Raw genomic sequence first — 20,375 nt, 5'->3', positions numbered from 1 at the left:
ATGACACTGCAAATTGTGTAAAGGAGATGGGCTGTTATTTACCGGGGAATGCTTTCTGACAGCAATGATATTTTGGGGTTTTCTTATGATGAATGTATTTCACAGCACAAGACTGTTGCTTCTTTAGCATATTATAATCTTTTTGTAATTTAATATCCAAACAATAGCTTCTGGAAACACTGTGAAGCATCACTGTCCTTGATTTTCTTGGATTCATTCAGGGATTTAATTTATTCCTTCTGCAGAAAGCAATTGATTGGTAAGCACTAGCCCCAGTGCATCTTGCATATCCCCTACAGCACCTTCCCCACAGTTACCTACAGAATAAACAACTAAGCCTGAGACTGTGTTCCAAGGGGCTTGTCCAGCTTTCCCTCATTAGAAAAAAACCAAACAATCCTGAAGCAGCAAACCTTGCAGGTAAAAAGGAGCCCCTCCACCACAGAAAGCCTAGCTACTGGCGGTAGCGGTGCCCAAGCTAACCCCGGGGAAGGCAGCCCCGCAGCGCGCCGGACACCGGTACCCACACTTTTGAGTTGCACCTGGCGCAGCATAGGAAGCTCCCGCAGCCCTCGGAGAATTCCCCTAATGTGCTCCATCTGGCTGACACGTGCACGAGCAGCCAGCTGCATGCTACGTTAGTTTTAATGTCTGAATAGCCTGGAAAAGTTGCCCATAGAAGGCATATTACCAGAAATCCAGTGTGAATTTCACAAAGGCATAAATCACCCCAGACTTCCATGGATCAGGAAGAGATAGTAAGTATTTGGGAGATGGGAGAAAATGTGCAATGCCACAAGTGTTCCTGAGGCTCCGGAATGAAGTGGAGATAGTGCAGTTCTTATTGAGGAGGTGTGTGAAAAGCCTGACCAGATTGCTACCTGCATTTCAGGGCTGACTTTGGGCTGTCCTTACCAGGTTACTTTCCTAATAATTTTGGCCCTAGTAACCTTGGAACTTGGTCCAGATTCATTTTCCCATCAGTGCCAGGCACAGAGAAGGCAGAGAGAAGGCGATGTCTGCATCCTGTGAAAAGAAAGGAAGGCAGGCACATCGCTAACTGTCCCTGTGGGCAAAGACTGATGATGGATTTGGAAGCAGCATTATGGATGTCAGACCTTTGTCCATCATTAGGAAAAGATAATATGTTAGCAAAGTCTCTGTGTGCCCTAATTAGGCTGGAAGCCAAACAGAAATAGGGCCAGGAAGTCGGACGATTCTGGATAGCACTGATGTTGTTGAGGTATTAACTCCTCAGCTACCTTTCCCTCAAAGTTTGTCTCCAGCCATGAATTCAATGAAACTTTGTTTGCCCTCCTGAGGCATCAGAAACGTAGATCTATTCTGCAGGCTGTAGGTTAAACCTTCTCTGGGATCTTTGCTGTCAAAATTGGGCTGAGTTGTGTTGAAGAGGCTGACTCTGATTCAACTTGTTTCCTCTGCAATGCAGACAGAAGATTTTAAAGCTATGAAAAGACTTTCAGTAGCTGAGGTGCAGAGTGAGGGTAGTGCAACTGCCCAGCCAGGGATAACTCCCCAGCCAGGGCTTTGCAGGTGCCTCAGTGAAAACTCTCAGCTTGTACCAAACCTTCGCAGAGGAGTACAAGTGCCCCCTCCTTCTGTATTGGTAGCTGGTTGCAGCCGCTGTGTCCTATTTCTGCATCCTGCTCAGCAGCTGGCCAAGGCTGCCTAAGTGTGCCATGGGTGCCAGCAGACAGAAGTTAACCATAGCCATTAAATTCATCCAGATCAAAGGCTGGTCTCCTTTAGAGGACTCCTACCTTATTTAGCCCTTTCAGTCCCTGTGGGTGTTTAGCAGGGGGAAGAAACCATGCACACATCATCCCAGTAATTTCTTGCCTTATTAGAAAACAGCTTCAAAATATTTTATGCATCTTAAATTTCCTAATACAGTTCTACAAGTATCATTACATTTCCACTTTCCTTTTGCTTATTACACAGCTTATGTTCAAGTCCTTAGAGTACTAGTTCGGGTCTTTCTGCTCAGAACGTTTGATGTAGTAATTATTGTGCAGATGCCAACAGCTGCCACACATTTTAAATATTAACCAGCCCATTACAAAACAATCTGCAAAGAATTTTTTACAACCTTACACCCTGCAACACCTTACATCTTGCATGAAAAATTTAGTATCTTTTACCCTGACATGATCATCAAAAAGTTTTTAATATATGAGCAATCCAAATAACTTTTCAGGCACTAGAATAAACTCAGCAATTTCAGTGATTTAATACTGGAAAACAAGTTTCAAGGATAAAAATTAGGTTCTGCCTGATCCCTTTGAACTTAAAGCAAAGTCTGAAATTGATTTTTTGTTTGTTTCATTTTGCAACCTCTTTTACAAATAGAATATACTAGGATGGGTAATTGAGCTTGCTAACATATGCATTTCAATTATACCACGTAGCTAAGCCAAAAGCTTCAGGAGCGCAGACTCCTTCTGGTTTGCCAACTAGGATGCTCACTGCGTGTAGCCAGGAAGGCTGCGGGCTCCGTGCTGCACTGTTGCAAAGTCAGAGGCATTGACGGTATGCTTTTGCGTTTCTCTGAGGCAGCCAGTGCTGGAAGGTTGAGGACTGGATAGCTTACAATATGGGTTGTTGATCACTTCTAGTAAACCAAAAATGTGTCTTTTAATTGGTGTTATTCCTAAACATTTGCTTTACTGTGGGAAAATGTTATAAAAAGCAGAGTAGCCTTTTTTTTAGATTGTGATATATGAGCCTCCTGTCTGAAGCTGCCACATTCAAAACCAACTGGAAATCTTTTTACACCAATTTATCCATTTAAGGCAAGGAAAAAAATGTAAAGTATTTCTGAATACTCCCTGAACTTCTGAAAACCAGCATCATACCCAAAAGAATACAAACCAGATTGTTTGTTGAAGGTTTCTGTTATAAGATCTTACAATATTCTCTTTAAAAATTTTAAAAAACTCACCTTATCTGCATACATTTCCCCTGGCCTGCTACTATGTATCAATCTGAATAAGAGCAACAGGGTACATTTAAGTTATCTTTGTCCTTTCATACAGTCTCTGAATTGCTCATTTTATGATGAAGTGTTTGTACAAAGCAATGGCTCAATCTACTTCAGTTTGAAGCAATATATCAAGCTGGGCTGAATATATAATATTTATGTTTCTAGTAGGTTTATGCACAAGGGCAAAAGGTTTCCAACCACAGCAGGAGATTTCTCAGGTACAGTCAGTGGTAGGTGAGCTGTGTTTTCCCTAAGTTTGTCTGCCAAATTGCCAGCACAGTTTGAAAGGGGGTGAAAATCTGCCCTATGTTGTATACATTCAGAGATGAAACACATCTTTTGCTTCCAAAGACATTTGCGAAGTATATGCAGCAAGGGTCACTTGATCATCAGCAAAGGACAGGGTGAACAAAGAAGCTGCTTTCAGTTTACTTTGCAAAACAGGTTTTGGGACAGCAACAGCAACCTGCATTTTTTAAAACTACACAAGAAATTTTCAGGAGGCAGCATTTTACTTTCAGAGTATGAGAAGGACACTGAAGCTCAGCCCTACCAAACTTCACATGCTTAGTTCGATATTTCCTCTGACCAGCCCTGCTCCACCTTTCCTTTTTTCTCGAAGCCAGCCTGATGTCACTGGATTGGGAATTAAGAGTGGAAGTCATTAAAAGGCATTTGGAATATCTACACAACAGCTAGGAACAAAATAAATCTGTCCCTAGTGTTTTCCTTCAGAATCCAGCTCAGATGACTGACAGGACATGAAGGCTTCTGAATGCTGATCAAGACATTCCTGTTCCTCCGGTCCTCACCTTCTGGCAGAGCATCCAACTGTACTCAGCCACAATGACCACAAAAAAACTGGTTACCTAAATAAGCTGGCATAAAATATATGTAAGAGAGAACTGATCTCCTCACCACATCAGGCACTTCTTTAATTTTTCTTATTAAGGCCACAGAGAAAATAATAGGAGCTGCCAAAATCAGCCAGCCAAGGTTACTATCTGGAAATGGCATTTAATATAAGCACATGCTTGAAGCTTGCCCCAGGGAGCAGAACTTCAGCAGCAGAGAGCAGGCAAGATTAGAACAAATCACTTGAAGCAAGGTTTTCTCTATGGGAGGTGCGACCTTAGAGACTTGTCCACAAGCCGCTTCCTTAAGTGGGAAAGGAGGAAGGTTCAGAGAAGGTCGGGAATCTGATCTCATGAGGCTGTGATGGGCAAAACTGATGGTTGCCCATTTTGTGCAAATTCGTCACTGCCCAAGTGCTGAACACACTTGTGTGGGGAACCCCAGCCCACCTGAAACCAGGTATTGACATAAATGTGGAAATGAACTAGTCAAATCTTGTGACTGCTTTTAGAAGCTGATCATACCTCCAGCATTCGCCAATAATGAGAACACAAAACAAGACTCTTGGACCGAGTCCGGTGCCCACTTCCCAGAGCTGAATCTGGTGTGATGGTGCTTGTCTTTGCCGTAGCTAAGACAGGGCTTGCAGCACGGGCAGCCATTGGTGGTGTTACGCTGCATGTACCCGAATGACTGTCTCAGCTCCATGCTTTCAAAGGCTTTGGAAATGTTAAGTGGTGAATTCACACACTGAGGGAGCTGAGCTGCTGCCCTGTGCCAATGTTGTTAACTTTCGTATTAGGCTGTTACTAACAGCGTTACACAGCTATGCACTCTGATGGGTAGTGAGTAAGTCTGTGAACTGTTTTATGATGGAGAGAAAGTAAGCCTGTGGACTGCTTTATGAGTCAGTCCAATACCCTCATCCCCAAGTCCCTGGATTAGTCTGTCTTTATAGCACATACTTTTTGCCACCACTACATCTTAGATCCCTCTCCTGCTCTCCACCCCCCACCCACCCTCCCCTTTCCTGGATGTCTCCTGAACTTGCCTCAGGGCTCAGGATTCCTCAAATTTTTACATTAGAAAAAGCCAAGAGGAATTTCTCAGCCCTTCCACATGGGTCTGCACAGTCTCTCTTCCCTGTACCAAAATGAATTTGCCTTTAAACTTGTGCCTGGTGCAGAGGCTTTGGCAAGCCAAAGTGGGCTTGCCTGAGACCTGCAAGTGAACCTCATTTTCTGGGAGCAGATGCACTAAGTGTTCCTGCTGTACTGAATTTTACAAGAAGCCATGTTTGCGAGCCTTCCTTGCCAATATCTAGAAATACAGAAGGAGTCACAGCTAGTGTGTGGTGTGTGTATAACCGTGGTTCAGGGCTTTTGTTGTGGCTCTAAGCAGTAAAGCTTTTAGCACTGAGGAATCCTTGACAATACTGAGCAAGAAGGAAAGGACCTCATCTAACCCTTCGAATGATGAAAAACTGAATGAGCCATTTTCCTTTGTGCCCTGCAGTGAATGGCAAAAGCATATGGCCCTCAAGATTTCAAAATTCAGCCAAAAACTAAACTCAGGCCCAGAATGTAAAGGAAATATATGGACCAGCCTTCTATTTTCAGATTACTCGCCTTTGTCTTCTGCATTTCCACATAGGTTTCCTTAGATCTTCCTGTGTTTTTCTGAACTGTGGGAACATGATTGCCAAGGAAGTAGAGAGGGGAGCTTTCAGCCCTGCTGGGATTGTTCTTGATTTGAGGGTCAAGGAAGCTTGACCTAGTCATTACCTGTTCCATTTTTTACAAAATTGCCATGAATCTAAAACACCTCAGCCAAAATCTTTGTTCCTTTGGAGCCCACAGTTCAGAAATTGCACACCTTGAATTCTTCCTTACAGATACAATAAGGTCAGTTTGCAGGAAAAGCACCAGCCACCATGGGGCTACTTTGCCTATTCCTCTATAGCTATGAGTAAAATGGGACTGCTCATAGGGATACTCCTCCACACAAATACACAGAAGCAGCTATTCTGTAAGGCACTCATCCTGTTTGCTGTTAACTTATATCTCATTAACTGAAATCAGTGCTGAACACAATAATTCAGGAGTTAAAGCGATTTCCTCCATGCTCCCAGAAGCCTGCAGCAGGTGATATGAGCATGGAGCCTCCCAGAACCCAGGTTCTCATCCCCGTTTCCCTCACAGCTACTGAGAAGGGCTTGCTTTGGCCCTTTGTAGCCGTAGGGATCATCCCTGAAAGCTGATAGTGAGCCTGGACTTCCCCAGCTTTTGGGTTGGGTTGTATAGAGGTTGGTGTTTCAGACCTTTATCGTGCAGATGCCTGCTACAGTGTGTCCTCCAGGAGTTATAGAACGTGTTTTCCCCCTCTGCTGCTTCACTTGTTCTTCCAGCTGCCTGAAGCTGGCTCCCCGAGGGGCCGTAACACATGCCCACACGGTAGCACTTGGAAGTCCTTCTTGTGGGCAATGCTAATTACAATACGCCTTCATACAGGAAATGGCTGTTGGGAGAGATTGCCCAGAACTCTGAACAGGAAGACGCATGTGACTGTGTTTGAAAGGAGGGAAGTAAAGCACTGTGGATTATCAGTTGCAAACCTCAAGGTCTCTGTCTTTCCTTGCAGAAAAATAGATCCCACAGGTGCCGTGTTGTCCAGTACTGGGTCACTAGGTGCATCCCCCACCTCCACTTAAGGACGGGTACCCACTCAATTCACTGCTCACTCCTGAATTAATACTATCATTGCTAATTTGCAAAGATAAGGGAAAGGACTTTGTGAGCCTCCGCTACCTTAAAGCGGGGGTGCTACTTTGTTCCTTAACCCATGAGGTATATCAGAAGAAATAGTAACGCAGTGCCCAGGTGTGGGGAGAAATGCTTTTCCCAGATCTCCTTCTGGATGCATATGAGGCAAGGAAGTTGTACCAGCTCTTGATGCATGACACAGCAGGACAGAGCTAAAGAGCGAGTTTGGCTAGTTAAAAGGGTTTTGTACTGTTACAATTAAAGGATGATTCAAGTGAATGTAAACAATGATGTCACCCTGAGAACCTTTTAAACACAATTTAAGCTATTACATGGTGTGAAGCAGAGAGAATCGGCTAACCTTTTGGCCTGTCGCATTTTTTTCTCTACAAAGGGATGGTGTCTGGATTATTTTCATTTCATATTCATGCACTTGGGACAAGCTTTCCTCTCAGTTACACAGGTTTAAAGCTGTAGCCTGGCTGAAGACAATAGTCTGTCTTTGAATATTCCTTTGTGTGACTGAGAACATTTATTTTATTATGGTCACCTATACATATTGTGGTAGAATCTGAGTGAGGAAAGAACTGGCTGGAAGCTGCTCTCGCACGGCATGCTTTGTAAAGGCAGAGATTTTACTGATCTTGCTGGAAAATCCTAATTTGTTTCGGAAGTGAAAATTCACTCTCAGAAAACAAAGTAACCTGCCTACTTTCCTGTGATGAAGGAAAGCCAGTGTGTGGCCCCCACGCCGAGACTGCAGCAACATTCAGTTGTTGAGGCAGCACAACAACCCCTACTGCTACTCCTGAATGCTCCAGTGTACGCTCTCGCTTCACATTCATTTTGGCTTTACAGATCCCATTCTGCTAGGCCTCCTGGAGGCTCTCATGCTTAAAACAACTTTCCTTCAGTCTTGGCAAATTTTCTATTGAGTAAGGACAGAGCAACAGCTAAGGCAAGAGAACGGGGTTTGGCCCAATAGGAATTACCAGAGAATAATTAATCCCCAGAATCCTATGTCAGCATGAACCGAGTGGAGCATGCAATGGGGAGGGATTCCCTGGGGCAGAGCCTCCTCTGGCTGTGATCTCCATGCAGTTGGCCCATCTCACTTTGAAAGAGCCGTGTGTTTCTCACAGCTCATCATCCCACTCAGTGATGACTTTTCCAAACATAATGATACCATGGGTCTCTGGGAAAGCAAGGGCCCAGTTGTTACCATGAAGCCGTTAATGATCCTGCTAACAGTTTTATTACTTAATCCACTGATATATCAGGTTCTGACTTTCCAGAAAAGAGATAAACCAAGTCTTCAGTGCAATGTATGTAGGGGTTTGGAATTGTTGTGGGGTTTCTAGGCTGCACTCGCATTTGGACTGTTTTCCCATGGCTTTCCCACCAAGCCAAATAAGCATGGGGAGCTTCATTCTCTGGGTCAATCTGGGCAACATTACCCTGCCCTTAATGAAAGAGAAGTGCAGGTCAAACCCAAAGGCTGGGTATGGCACGCCTCCTGGGGTGAAGGAACTGGCTGGGCAAGGTGAATTCAGGAAGACAGCAGGCTGCTGAGCAGGGTATGTCAAAGGTTCTCTCCATCTGGCTCCAGACAGTATTGTACGCTGCAATCCCCATCAGGATATTTTGTCATTACATTTGAAGGAGGACGTATACAAGGCCGACTTCTTCTTAGTATTACGGAGACATGGGATTATTCTGATCTATAGACTTTTCAAACAGAAAGACCGGCAGAGTTGGTAGTTTATATGCTATGGCTTGTATCAGAAGAACACTGTTAGACTAGAAAGAGGAGCTAGAGAGACCCTGAAAAGAAATTTGGGGCTTCACAATATATTAACTGATTTTGACCTTTATATCAAGGATAAAAATCATTAGTATAAATTAGCCATTTACTTCGCCTTTTTTATTGTTGTCTTACTTTGCATTTTAAAGGTAATGTTCAAACCTACATAGTGAAATGCCATTATTAATTTAATAAATCATGAAGTAATGTGCCTTCTTCTGGTTACTGAAGTTGATCTCTATTGAATTTTTGCATAGCTATGGTTGTTATGTTGTTATTAAAAATAAATTACTAACCTTATTTTCCTAATGTACTCTCCAGCATGTCAGAGCTGGTATACAATATCATCTAGGGCGGGCATCCGCAGACAGGCACTATGACATCCCACAATTCTACAAGTGCAGACTAATGCTCCCAAGAGAAAGGCTCTCCTTTTCCCATCCCAAGAATACGTGCACAATTTGTTTTAGCATTCTTCATGACAGTATTTTCAGCCTTCTGGAGAGTTTCTGGCAGAAGGACAAAAGAAGAGGAAAGGAGACAGTTTTGTCTGGGTATAAATCTCAGTTTTCATTTGTCAAACCTGTCCTGTAATTTTGAGAAAATTGGAGCAGTAAAGCTGAAAATTCTGTGCTTGGAGTGGGATTAGTGGAAAAGCTAAAACTGAGTTAGTTTTGATTTCCATGGAGCAGAGTTTGTATAGCTGCCGTTCTAGGCCATATGCTCTTGCACTGTACAATATCACAGTATCACTGTACTTTAAAACATTACTGTAGATTTCTAAATACTATGTGGATTTGTGGTCCAGCATTGAGCAACGCAGCTTTGACGTTCTGCCTTTCTGTCTACCTTTGCCTGGGATGTCCCTTAGTCTGACCACTTGACCTAAGAATTTTGGTCTCCACATCCTCCTCATTTAACTGAAATTTTTATATAAAAATCTTGTTTTCAAGTTAGTTTACATTAAAAAGATAAAGGTGTCTTTCAGAAACAGGCAGCTATTGCTTGGGAAGACAGGAGTAATCATCCTAAGATAAATGACTGGGTATAATCGGTTTGGCCAGAAATAGGAGGCACAAAGCTGACAGCATGAATCTCTCACCAGCATAAATCAGATCCATTTGTAAATACAACGAGTTGGTCCAAGGTCTGCAAGTGCCCTGGGCAGCTCGCACTGCTGTGCAGTACTGCAGAATGTCCTTTAGGGGCTGGTTTGCTGCATTAAAAAGCTACTAAAGCTTTTCTCCTTGCGCAGACAGGAGATAGAGGGATGTGCATTCAAATAGCTACAGTGCTGTCACTACCTCGGCTCCTCAAGTGGCTTCTTCTTTCCTGGTTCACACCTAGTGCGACCACACTTTGTAATTGAGAAGGTGGAAATCACCGTACCGATGAACTAGTCCTTTTCCTGAACAAAAGGCCAAGTATAAACTTTAAACCTGAGTTCAGTGCTGGACCATCTGTATGAAGGAAGTACTGAAGGCTTCATTCTATGACTCTGAGATTGTTTACAGATTCTGGACATTTCTGATATAGTGGTCACACTCTTTCTATGCATTTCTTTTGCATCCTTGGAGCAGCGATGACAGTTAATACTGACACCATTAGAGCCATCACCATTATGGTTCAGGATAAACATTTCACCTTGATGAATCAGGTAGCTAACCCTTTGCAGAGCCATTGTTTTGAGCTGCTGATTCTTTAATTCCCAGACTGACCAATATATCTGGTCTTGTCTGCTGTCACCATACGCAGTCTCCTCAAATTTAGAGCTAGACTAAGTAGACTTAAAAAGAGACAGTAAAAGCGGTTAAAGAGCATCATTAGGAGGGCCCAGAAAAGCCTAATTCCGTTAGTCATCTTTCCTGTTTTAAAAAGTTTTTCTGCTTATCTCTGTTCTGGTCTTGGCATCTGCTGGTAGTGAAAGCGAAGCAGTGACACTTGGGCGTGGTGGGATGTAAGGAGGGTATCTCATATGCTGATCTTCTTGCAGCATGTGTGATAAAGGAGTTGAGAGGAATTCTCAGCATACATAGGGCAAAGGTCTGCCTCTTGTGCTTTTTCATTTAATGTTGATTTAATGGTCAGAGTGATGTTCTTTAGTATGTATTGTACTGCTAGCCCTTTAAAGGCTGCCTTTTTGTTTTGATTCTATATTGTTCTAAGTTAAATAGTAGGAAAAGAGAAATCTCTGCCACCATAACATTCTCTTATAGGTCTATTCATTATAGATCCTGAGAGGAAACTGAGAGTTCCCCTGGACAATGGTCTGATATACAAACGAGCATACATTAACTTTCTGTGGTTGTATAGTTCATTTTGACTGCATTTCCTTCACAATCTTAGGAACATGCATTCAGGCATAATTTGGTTTGTTGTCTTCCTCTGCCTTGAACTGCTGTCTTGTTAGACATAGTGCATGTCAAGCAGCCTCTCTGCAGCAGAGGCCTGAAGTGGAAGCGCTTCAGGCAGAAGTGGTGGTGCACTGAGGGATGGTTTTGGAGTGAGTGGGAGGGCCAGGAGCAGAGGAGACCCAGCCAGGACTGCAGGGCTTCAGCTCAGCGGGTGGGGGATGCCAGGGCAGCTGCTGGCCAGATGCCATGCTCCAAACCAACAGGGATGTCGGGTGCGTTGGACATACGCCATGATGTTTGAGTAACTCAGCTCTGGTTCCATGTCCTTTGACAAGCACATCTGCAATGGCTTTGGCAGCACTAACCCAGAACAGGGGCTGCAGCAGGGTATGATACAGAATTTCTGGATGGCAAATGGCTGAAGCCATTACAGCTGGTTCACTGCACTAATTAGTGTGGAGGCTTTGCTCGGGATCACGGCTCAGTTGCTGCGTGAATGGCACTCTTTGGTTTGTAGATACGAACTCAAAGCTCTTGGCAGTGCATTCCTCTCTGCAGCACAGGTATGTTTCCTGCCTTTGTACCTCTGCTCTTCTGTAAATCAGGGAGATCAGCACTTTGCTTCCTCCCTGGAGGGATGGGGTGATAGAAGTTTTGAAGAGAAAAGGCAGTTCAGGAACTGCAGTAGATTTGCTTCACCTTTCACTTCCATCCCCAGAGAAAAAGCCATTCGAAGCCACAAGGATATTGAGGCATTGAAGGCTGTAAGGATTAGGACTGGGATACTGTGATAGGCTTGGCCTGAACTATCAGAAAAGAATCTCTCTCCTGTCCTCCAGACAGACTTCTATAGAAGTTGGGTTTGGCTGTTGCTCTTTCGTGCTGATGTGTCATATTCTCACTTACTTTGCATGGGAACAGAGCCAAGCAGATGCAAAAGATTAGAGACTAGATCAGTCATTGTTACCCTGCCTTCTGTAAACAGCTTTGCACAGTCTGAAGAATGTGACACCTGCTTCTGAAATGCTGCCTGTCCTATCCAAAAGGTGTGTCTGACACACCACTCCCTGCTAATGCTGGCTTGCAGAGCCTGCTTCCACCTCCTGGGTACCACCATGGGCATGGCAGTGATGCACAGGGCTTGCAGGGCTACAGTTTTCTTTGAATTTCTTTTAACGCAGTTTCTTTTTAAGTCTCTTGGGCCCACACATGCAGTAGGTTGCTAGTTTCCTTGGAGGAATAATGAAGTGTACGTGTGCGCACACACACAGATGCACACATGCATAGGTGCAAATGGACGCAGTGTCACTGCAATTGCAACTACATTCCAAAAAGCCTCTTGGTTTTCATTCTGACTGTGTCTTCTGGCACAGAGAAATTTGCAAAGCTAATTTTCAGCTCCTGTCTAATGGATTCCCCTGCTGAGTGTCTGTTACAGTTTAAGGATTCCAGATTGAGAGTTTGTTCTTGTCTCCCCTGTGCACATCTATGTTGGAGGTGCTTCTTGGAGAGCTGGTTAATGAGCCTGGAGTGTGAGCAAGTGTTTGTGCTGATGTTCAGGAGGAATTTCCCCTCCTCCTTGGGGGAAGGTAGGCCTCACACTCTTATAGGCCATTTGTTTTCTTACTGCTTTCACCCCAGTAGAAATAAGGTTATTATCGGTATCAGACTGCACAAGGGAATATTTGATTTATCAAAGTTCAGAAGCAAAAAGGAGAAATCCCTCTCACTAGGAGCTCACTTGTACTGGTACTTGTGTGCTTTTAGGGAGGAGGAAAGAGCTGCAGTCGAGCAGCATTCAGCCAGGGTTCAAAATACACTGTTGTGCTCTATTTCCTCCTTGCCCTGCCTGCTTGCCCCACTGGCCACCCGCAGAGGAGAGGGCACTGCCTTCCACACCAGACATTTACTAGTGCCAGCTCCTTCTAGCTCCTGTAGAAACCAAAGACAGCCTTTCCCTGGATGATCCTCCAGCTCAGCACAGAACTCGGAGCCAATTTACTTGAGCTCTAATTCCTGCCGTGCTGCAGGCTTCCTGTATGACCTTAAGATACTTATCTGTCTTCAGTTACCAGCCGTATATAATAGCAATTACTTACCAACTTCACAAACACGTTGCAAGGTTAAATCCCTTTGTAAGCCACCTTGCAACTAATCTTAGAAATGCAGACTCTGATGATTATTATTATTGCCATTCTGGCGCTGTCCTTTCTCAACCATGGATGTTTTGCTATGATATCTGCACCCACCCAAACCTACAGCTAAGGTTTAAGTATCACTTTCCACAAAAGATTTTCTCATTTTGGGGCACAAGAGACTGAATCTTCACCTGTAAAGGCCCTCAGAGGGTGGGCATAGCCATGCAGAAAACAATGGATGAATGGGAGACACACACACAAACAAGACAACCCACATCATGCACCTTCTCATACCTGGATACCAAACCTCTAATGCTTAATTTAATATTTGTTAAGAATTTGTCCTGAGGAAGGGTGGGAAGGGGGCAAAAAGAAACGCTGTTCCTCTTTGGAAAGTGTTTTGTTTTTTTCCAAGCAGCTGACCAGGCAGATCTTTTAAGTATTTACCGTAAGTACACATCTCTGTCTCCAGCAGGTACAAGGACATCTCTGCTGGGGCATCTTGGTAGGGCAGAAGCCAACAGGACAAAAGGAGCCCAGGTGGGGTCGGTGTTGGACCTGTGTAGGGTTAGGATTAGGGTCAGGATTGGCATTAGGACAGAGTTCACAGCCCGAGTGTGAGTGGAGTTGTGAAGGGGCTGCCAAAGGAAGAAGGGGGCTGTGAGTCTCTGGGAATGAAGTGAGCAGGACACAGCAGAGACAGGAGTCTATAGTGCAGGAGGATGGCCCAGGAACCACAATGTCTCACTGAAGCTCTGTGTGTTGGTTTCTGGAGGGTGAGGGGGGTACCTGGGTGTGCTGGCCATGCCTAGCATGAGGGAGAATTCTGCCTCACAGAAGGACTGTCACAGACACCTCTCAGTGTTGAAAGACCAGGGGCCGGATGGGTTTATTGATGGTGGTCATCATGAATTCCGCACTTACCCTGTAGCAAAGTATGTTTCTGAAGCCAGCCCGGAAGGGCTCCTGAACGCTTACCGCTCATTCAGCCACTGCTTTGGGTATACGTGACCAATAATCTGTCTCTCTTCATGTGCAGTTAAGCCATCTAAAAAAGATCAAATTATTGAAGAGTTAGAAAATTGATCTTTACATCCAGGCTCAGCTAGAATTACAATTGCCTAATCTCTCACCAAGCGGTTTCTCTCACTTGAAAGGGAACAACATAAATGAGTTTTCACTGCAATATGCTACCCTGGCATTTTAATTAAGATGAATATATATAGGTAAAACAAAATACCTGGGCATTATCAGTTTTCATGGCTACTACTCTGTTTTTCAGCTGGGTCAATCCATTTGCTGTGTGAACTGCAGTGCTAAGGGTACGGTATCTTTGTGCTCAAGCGCAACATATTCCCAAGCATGTTGTCTTTGGCATGGCCAATATTTTATCTGCCAGAGCCAACATTAATGAAAAATTCCTGAAAAATTCCACATTCAACACAGCAACACTCTGATGGGAATAACATTCTCTTCTGACCTTTTTCAAAAGCAGATATCGAACAGGATACAAAATAGGGAGGTATTCCTGAACCCCCCTACCCAGGACTTCAGGCACTTTGTACCAAGTTTGTTGATGCTTGCCTGCCTTTAAAAGTGGCAGGCCTTTAAAAGCAACCATCAGGTTGTGTACTGACCATAGTACCTGCATCCAAAATCAGCATTTCTCCGAAAAGACATGCATGCAGTCAGAAACACTGGCTTGGTGAAACTAAGAACTGCCTTCTAGGTTTGTTGCACAACAGTCTCATCTCCTTTAAAGAGTCAGAGTGATACAGCAACTTTATAATTAGAACTTGTCCGCATGGGAGAGGGTTTCCCCTTCTGGGACAACACTGGCGAAGTCCTGAGTCTTTTTGACATGGGGGGTAGGAAGATTTGTGATCCACTACAGCCAACATTAGCTGTCGGACAGTCTGGAAAACTAAGGGCAAGAAATAAATCTGTGAAATAAAAGCCTGGTCAGTCGTGAGTAAGGTGGCCTTAAATCACTGTAATTGACTGCAAAGTAACAGCACAGGGAAATGGAACGGACGGGTTTATTTTGATTTGCATGAACTGAATTCACGCAGCTAGGCGTTTCCCTTAGGAGTGCAGAGTATCATGTACTTCTGTTGTAGGCAGGCTGGTACTAGATGTTAGCTGGCATATGGGCTGTGCCACAGTGAAATAGCTGACTTGAACAAGAGAAGAGCCACCCTGAACTTCTCCTTCAGCCCCTTCACTTGAGCCTTGCAGAGCCAGACCATACTTCCTGCCTTGGAAAGGCTTCTCATCAAGGCAGTTGCTGTGGTGTGGGCAGGACAGGCAAGCCAGAACTGTGGGAATTGTGGAAGATCCCTACATAGGAAAGAGAGGCCATTATCAGGAGACCTTGCAACAAAGCTCAGAGAGGCGTGCTGGATTTATTCACATAGTGCAGATCACTCAGTAAGTGGGGAAATAAGTGAGCTTGTTAACAAGCAATGAAAAACCCACGTATCCAGCCTCTCTACACACTGTCCCTTTGTGCTACATGCACGCTTTGTGGGCCAGAACACAGAGGGCAAAGGAAAATCAAGGTTTACAACTAAACAGGCATCCAAATTCAGCTTATTATACGCACATCCACACCTGACAAAAGGCAGGGCAAACAGTGTAATTTATTCCCTACCCCCCCACTGTCGTCAGAGTCCATGACAGTGTCTACTATCAACAACTGTCTGTCATGCCCTAGAGACAGGAGAAAGCCTGACAGTACACAGATAAGAGCAGGTGCTAATTTGATGCTGTGGTCCAGCACACAGACACAATGCTGTGCAAATGCTCCGGTTTCAGCCCCTGGAAGGTCCTCTCTTGCCAAATTCTCCCCTCTTTTGGAAACTTTAAATGGCAGTTGCTCAGTCACCAGTGAGAGCACATCACGTTCCTCCTGTGTAGACAAGATCTTTGATGTACTCGTGCTTTTGAGCTGCCACCTTTATTTCAGTTTTAAAGGGGATGTAAAGGGAGGGACAGGTTCTTGCCAATCACAGGCTTGCCTAAATATTTATCTCTGCTAAAAAAGGTTTAGTTTCTGGATTTAGCCCATGGTTGATTCTGATGAGAGACATCAAACACAATATACATGAATCATGGACAGCACATCTGGCATTGCCTGTGTGCTGTAGGAATATAAATAAAAGAGCTAGTAAACTCCAGCTGGTGAGTTATTTGTACTGCAACAAAGCTGTCAGCTTTCTAATATCACCACCCAGTGAGAAGAGGGTGCCATGAATCACTTGGGGCTGCTCTGTGGTCCCCCGTTGGCATGTGTCTTTCGTTTTGCATGAGAGGACTCAAAAGCAAAGGATCATAAACTTTTTTTTTTTAAATTATTTGCAAGAGTACCGAAAAGAGTGTCGGGCCAAGCCAGCAGTGCTGCCAATATTTAGACCATTTCTTCAACACGATGATATTTTATATTTGGAAGTATCTGATACAAATGTTCTTTTCCTGGAAAGATTCCTTCTCCTGCCTGCCTCCCCCACCTCCCCCAGACTGCTGGTGCCAATATTTCTGTTGCAACTTCCTTGCTTCCAGCCGTTTCCTACTATAGATTTCCCTCTCCTCTCTCCTGGAGCTGATGGTCCAGGTTGCACCCTGCATTGTTCTGCTGGCCTGGAAGGAGGCAAATGTCAGTGCCTGATTCAGCTGCCTACGCAGAGGCACCCAGTGCTGCTAAGGATGTTGGTGTGTAACCCTGTAGGCTTCTAGCTCATACTATGGAAAGGCACAAGCATCACAGAGATGCTGTGTATCTGCCAGCCCCAGGAGGATGTCCCAGATAGCCACGTGAACCCCTGATCTTCTCCTTTACAGTGTGAGCAGAACACATTTCAGTGCTGCAAGGCCTGGTGGGTACAGGGAACAGCCAGAGCTCTTGACACATGTGCAAGTGGGGCGTTTAAGTACATGCTGCATCTCATTCCTTTCCATCCTCCCATCCAAGGGGAGCACGGCTTTCTGAATTCAGTGTCCATTAGTGCCTTCTACTCCATCGATCTGCAAACTGAGAAGTACAACCTTTAGCTGGGCAAAATTTGGCACGGAGACATGAACAGAAGCCTTGGAGCTAAGGGTTAAAAAAATTGCAGTGCCCGAAGAGCAATTTTGATCACTTTAAACAAAATCATCATGGAGAGCAACCATGGAGAAAGCCCTATCAGATTACTTCCCTGATTAGCCCAGGACACCAATTTTAGGTACCGTAAAAACAGTGGAGGTCAAATTTACTATGGAGGGCAAAGACCAGTGATTCACTTTTCCTTATTCTTTATAGTCACTTTTCACCTTGAAGAACAAAAGGGCCTAAAGTCAGTGAATGTTTGTTCTTGAGTCTTGCCAAAGGTGGTTGCTTTTTTTTTTTTGCTTTTTTTTTTAATAAACCATCATTAAAATCTGGGCCCATTGCCTTGACAAAAGAAAAGAATATATTTGTGTATACTTAAGAGACGGGAAAGAGACTGTGCGCCGGGCCTAGTCACAGATAAAGGAATTCCGGACATTATTCCTTGTGCTCCTAGGGGTTGTGACATAGGATTTCCTTTCAAAGTGGTAAATAGCCCTACAGTTGTACAACAGGGTGGGGTGATCACTGGTTTCTTTAAAACGAGGAGAGATGAAAGCACATTGTGAGAAGAAAGACGGGCTGGGTACATGTGCGCAATGAAGCCCTGTGAACGGGGGTGAGGGGTGCAGATTCACTCCCCTCCAAAGCACCACCTCAAAGATCCCATGGTTTAGAGGTGCTGCCAGCTGATCTCTGCTTTGGGAAGTATAGCTCATGTAACTTCGAAATAGATTTAACTCTTAAGACGGAGCCAAAATCCAGGGGCTTGTCAGCACCTTCCTTGTTCCTCCTAGATCTGTGGGAGATGGATGGAACTTGTGGGGAAACAGGTTCATCTTGGGGTGACTTTTGATGTTTCCTGCCCGCTCTCCAAGCCAGACAGCCTCTAGCTGTGCACTGTGGAACATGGACTGCCCGTCCCAGGCTGGTATGGGAACAGACAGGGTGCGAGGGTGGGACACCATATCTGGGAGCTGCAGGAGGAACCTCACTGTGTTTTGGAACAAGGACCAATCAAGGTCTTTTGTAGCTGAAAGTACCTTCCTCTCTTTTGCTGAATCCTGCACAGGGTTGGGGTGAGCAGCCTTTTCTTCTAAGAAAACAGAAGAGCTAAAGCTGCAGATTTTATCCTGTTTTCATTTTAAATAAAAAAAAAATTCAACTTTGTACTTGGATTACTTTTTCTGTTGGACTTTGCATTAAGGACTCACCAAAGTGCACTGATTTTGCAGTGTCGGGGGAAGCTGGAATGGAGGAGTAACGTGAATCGCTTGATGAGGGAGAAAAGAACATCAAGCTGACTTTATATTTGGATCTGAATACAAAAGATTTCCTTTCCTCCCTCTTCCTGTGGCTGTCCTGGAGGGTCAGCAAAGACTGCAGATCCTAACCTCACACAGGGCTTAATGAGAAGGGGAAAGAAGATTTGCATATTACTATTCTCCATATCCTCGGACTGAGGTCTTCAATAATAAATGTTCATTTAAGGAATCATCAGTGGAACAGATAAATTAACATCTTGCAGAAACTTGCAAATGGAATGCTCCTACACGAGCCTTCTTATCGCCTTCTATTTTATTGCTAGACATCTGAATTACAACTCTAAAATCCTTCTGCTGTGTTAACACACCTGCAGATTTATTTTCCCTTTAAACTACAATGAGATCTCATGTCAGTATAGGAAGGCACATGACAAAATTGTAAAATCCAGCTTGTAAACTTCATGCAAAGTGGCAACATCTAAGAGGCTGAACTGCTGCTTCCAGTGCAAGAGCCAGTTTGGATCTCCTGCAGAGGATCTTGTTTCCACAAGTGAGTAAGATGCCCAGGAAGGGCTAGAAGGATTGAAGTCATAGCTGCATCCAGTCCTTACTGCAACTCATTGGCTTAAGAGATTGTGCCAAGAGGGTCTAAGTCCATACAGGACACATGGAAGATTCTAACCAAGTTTGGAACAGGACACTTCAAGGGAAAAATGACAAATTTTCCCTCTTTGTCCTTGACTGCTTCCTAAGGTGGTGCATTTTTCTGAGAACTGGGGAAAAGAGAAAGTTCCCTTGTTCGTTGCCACAACAAAACAGCACATCTTCTACAATAACTGTATGGCTGGTCTAAGGAACAAGGACAGGTAGCCAAATGAATCACACAGAGATCTACTCATACACACATGTTTTCAGAGAGTAAACAGGTCATGCTTAGCCCAGTTAACTCACAAGCATGCCAGGCTGTACAGCCCACATTGCTGCTCACGTGTATTTGAGGAGATCAGGAGAAAATCAGTTGGTGCAGAGCAGTAAAACTGATCTGGATCAGGCCCTGGGATTGCACCCAGACATCAGCACTTCTGCTGCATGGGTGTGGGCTGTACGGCAGCCACACGTCAGGAGAGCACCGTCACACTTGTGCGCATTGGATCCTGTTTTCTGAACCCCATAATAGAACACTGAATCATGCTTTTTTGATATCCTGGTACAATCACATTAAATCTCTTAAGATGAACTATATTTTCATGGCCAAAAGCCAAGCAAACAAAACTCACTGAAAAATGAACACAGAGAGCCCTTTTAGAAGGATTTTTAAAAAGCTAAACAGATCTAATACTTGGTTTAGGACTTGTAATTTTAAAAAAGCTCAAATAAATTAAGAATACCAAAACAGATCGGTTGTCCTTCTTCCCAGTGGTGGTGTGAGGACAGGAGAGTTTCTTTTTTGTCACAGTGGAAACTGCCCCTTAACTACAGCCCATTGCCCAGTGTCACCATCTCTTTATCTTGGACTGGGAGGTGGAGTCAGCCTGGGCTAGGAGGACTGTTCCCCTCAACAGACATTCATATCAACACAACAGCTCTTGTGAATACGGTTTGCAGGATTGGTACTTGGCATACAGCTCTTTTTACTGTCAAACAATATCTTTTTTTCTCCCAAAGCTGCTTACATGCTATGACCTTGCACTAAAGCCCAAATGAAATGCCTCACAATTTTCCTAAATACTATCTTTATTCATATGGCTCCTGTATGAACCACTGCTATGCAGTTAATGCTGTGCAGTTGTTTCTACCCTAAGACCTTTTAGCCAAGGGTTTACAATTTGGCATCTGAGGTCTCAGCCTGAAAATTCATCTTTGTTTTTGTAGTCTCCCCAAGAGTCTGTTTTAAATTGATATAAACATTTCGATAGCTTAAGAGTGCAAAAAATGGTCAGTCTCCCTTTCCAGCTGGAAAACAAGCATGTTTCTTTGAGTCAAAGTATTGCATGTTGTTGGCTAGACTAGCGGCTGGTCTCATCTTGGCTTGGTTGTGCAGATCCAGGCATCTGCGTAACCTTATGGCACATCCAGAAAAAAAATAATTAAAAAAACTCCTTTACT

At 44.1% G+C, this 20,375-nt stretch overlaps 1 protein-coding gene across 2 annotated transcripts in view; it reads left to right on the top strand.

Annotated features, from left to right (window-relative positions):
* The window catches only part of LOC308054021 (vascular endothelial growth factor receptor kdr-like), a 141,352-nt gene that overhangs the window by 1,746 nt on the left and 119,231 nt on the right, over positions 1–20,375 (top strand). The window lies entirely within an intron of this gene.

This window comes from Falco punctatus (assembly GCF_963210335.1).
Source record: "Falco punctatus genome assembly, chromosome: 15".
NCBI classification, from domain to species: Eukaryota; Metazoa; Chordata; class Aves; order Falconiformes; family Falconidae; genus Falco; species Falco punctatus.
The sequence above is the reverse complement of the archived record's forward strand: the minus strand, read 5'-3'. Positions and strand labels throughout refer to the sequence as shown.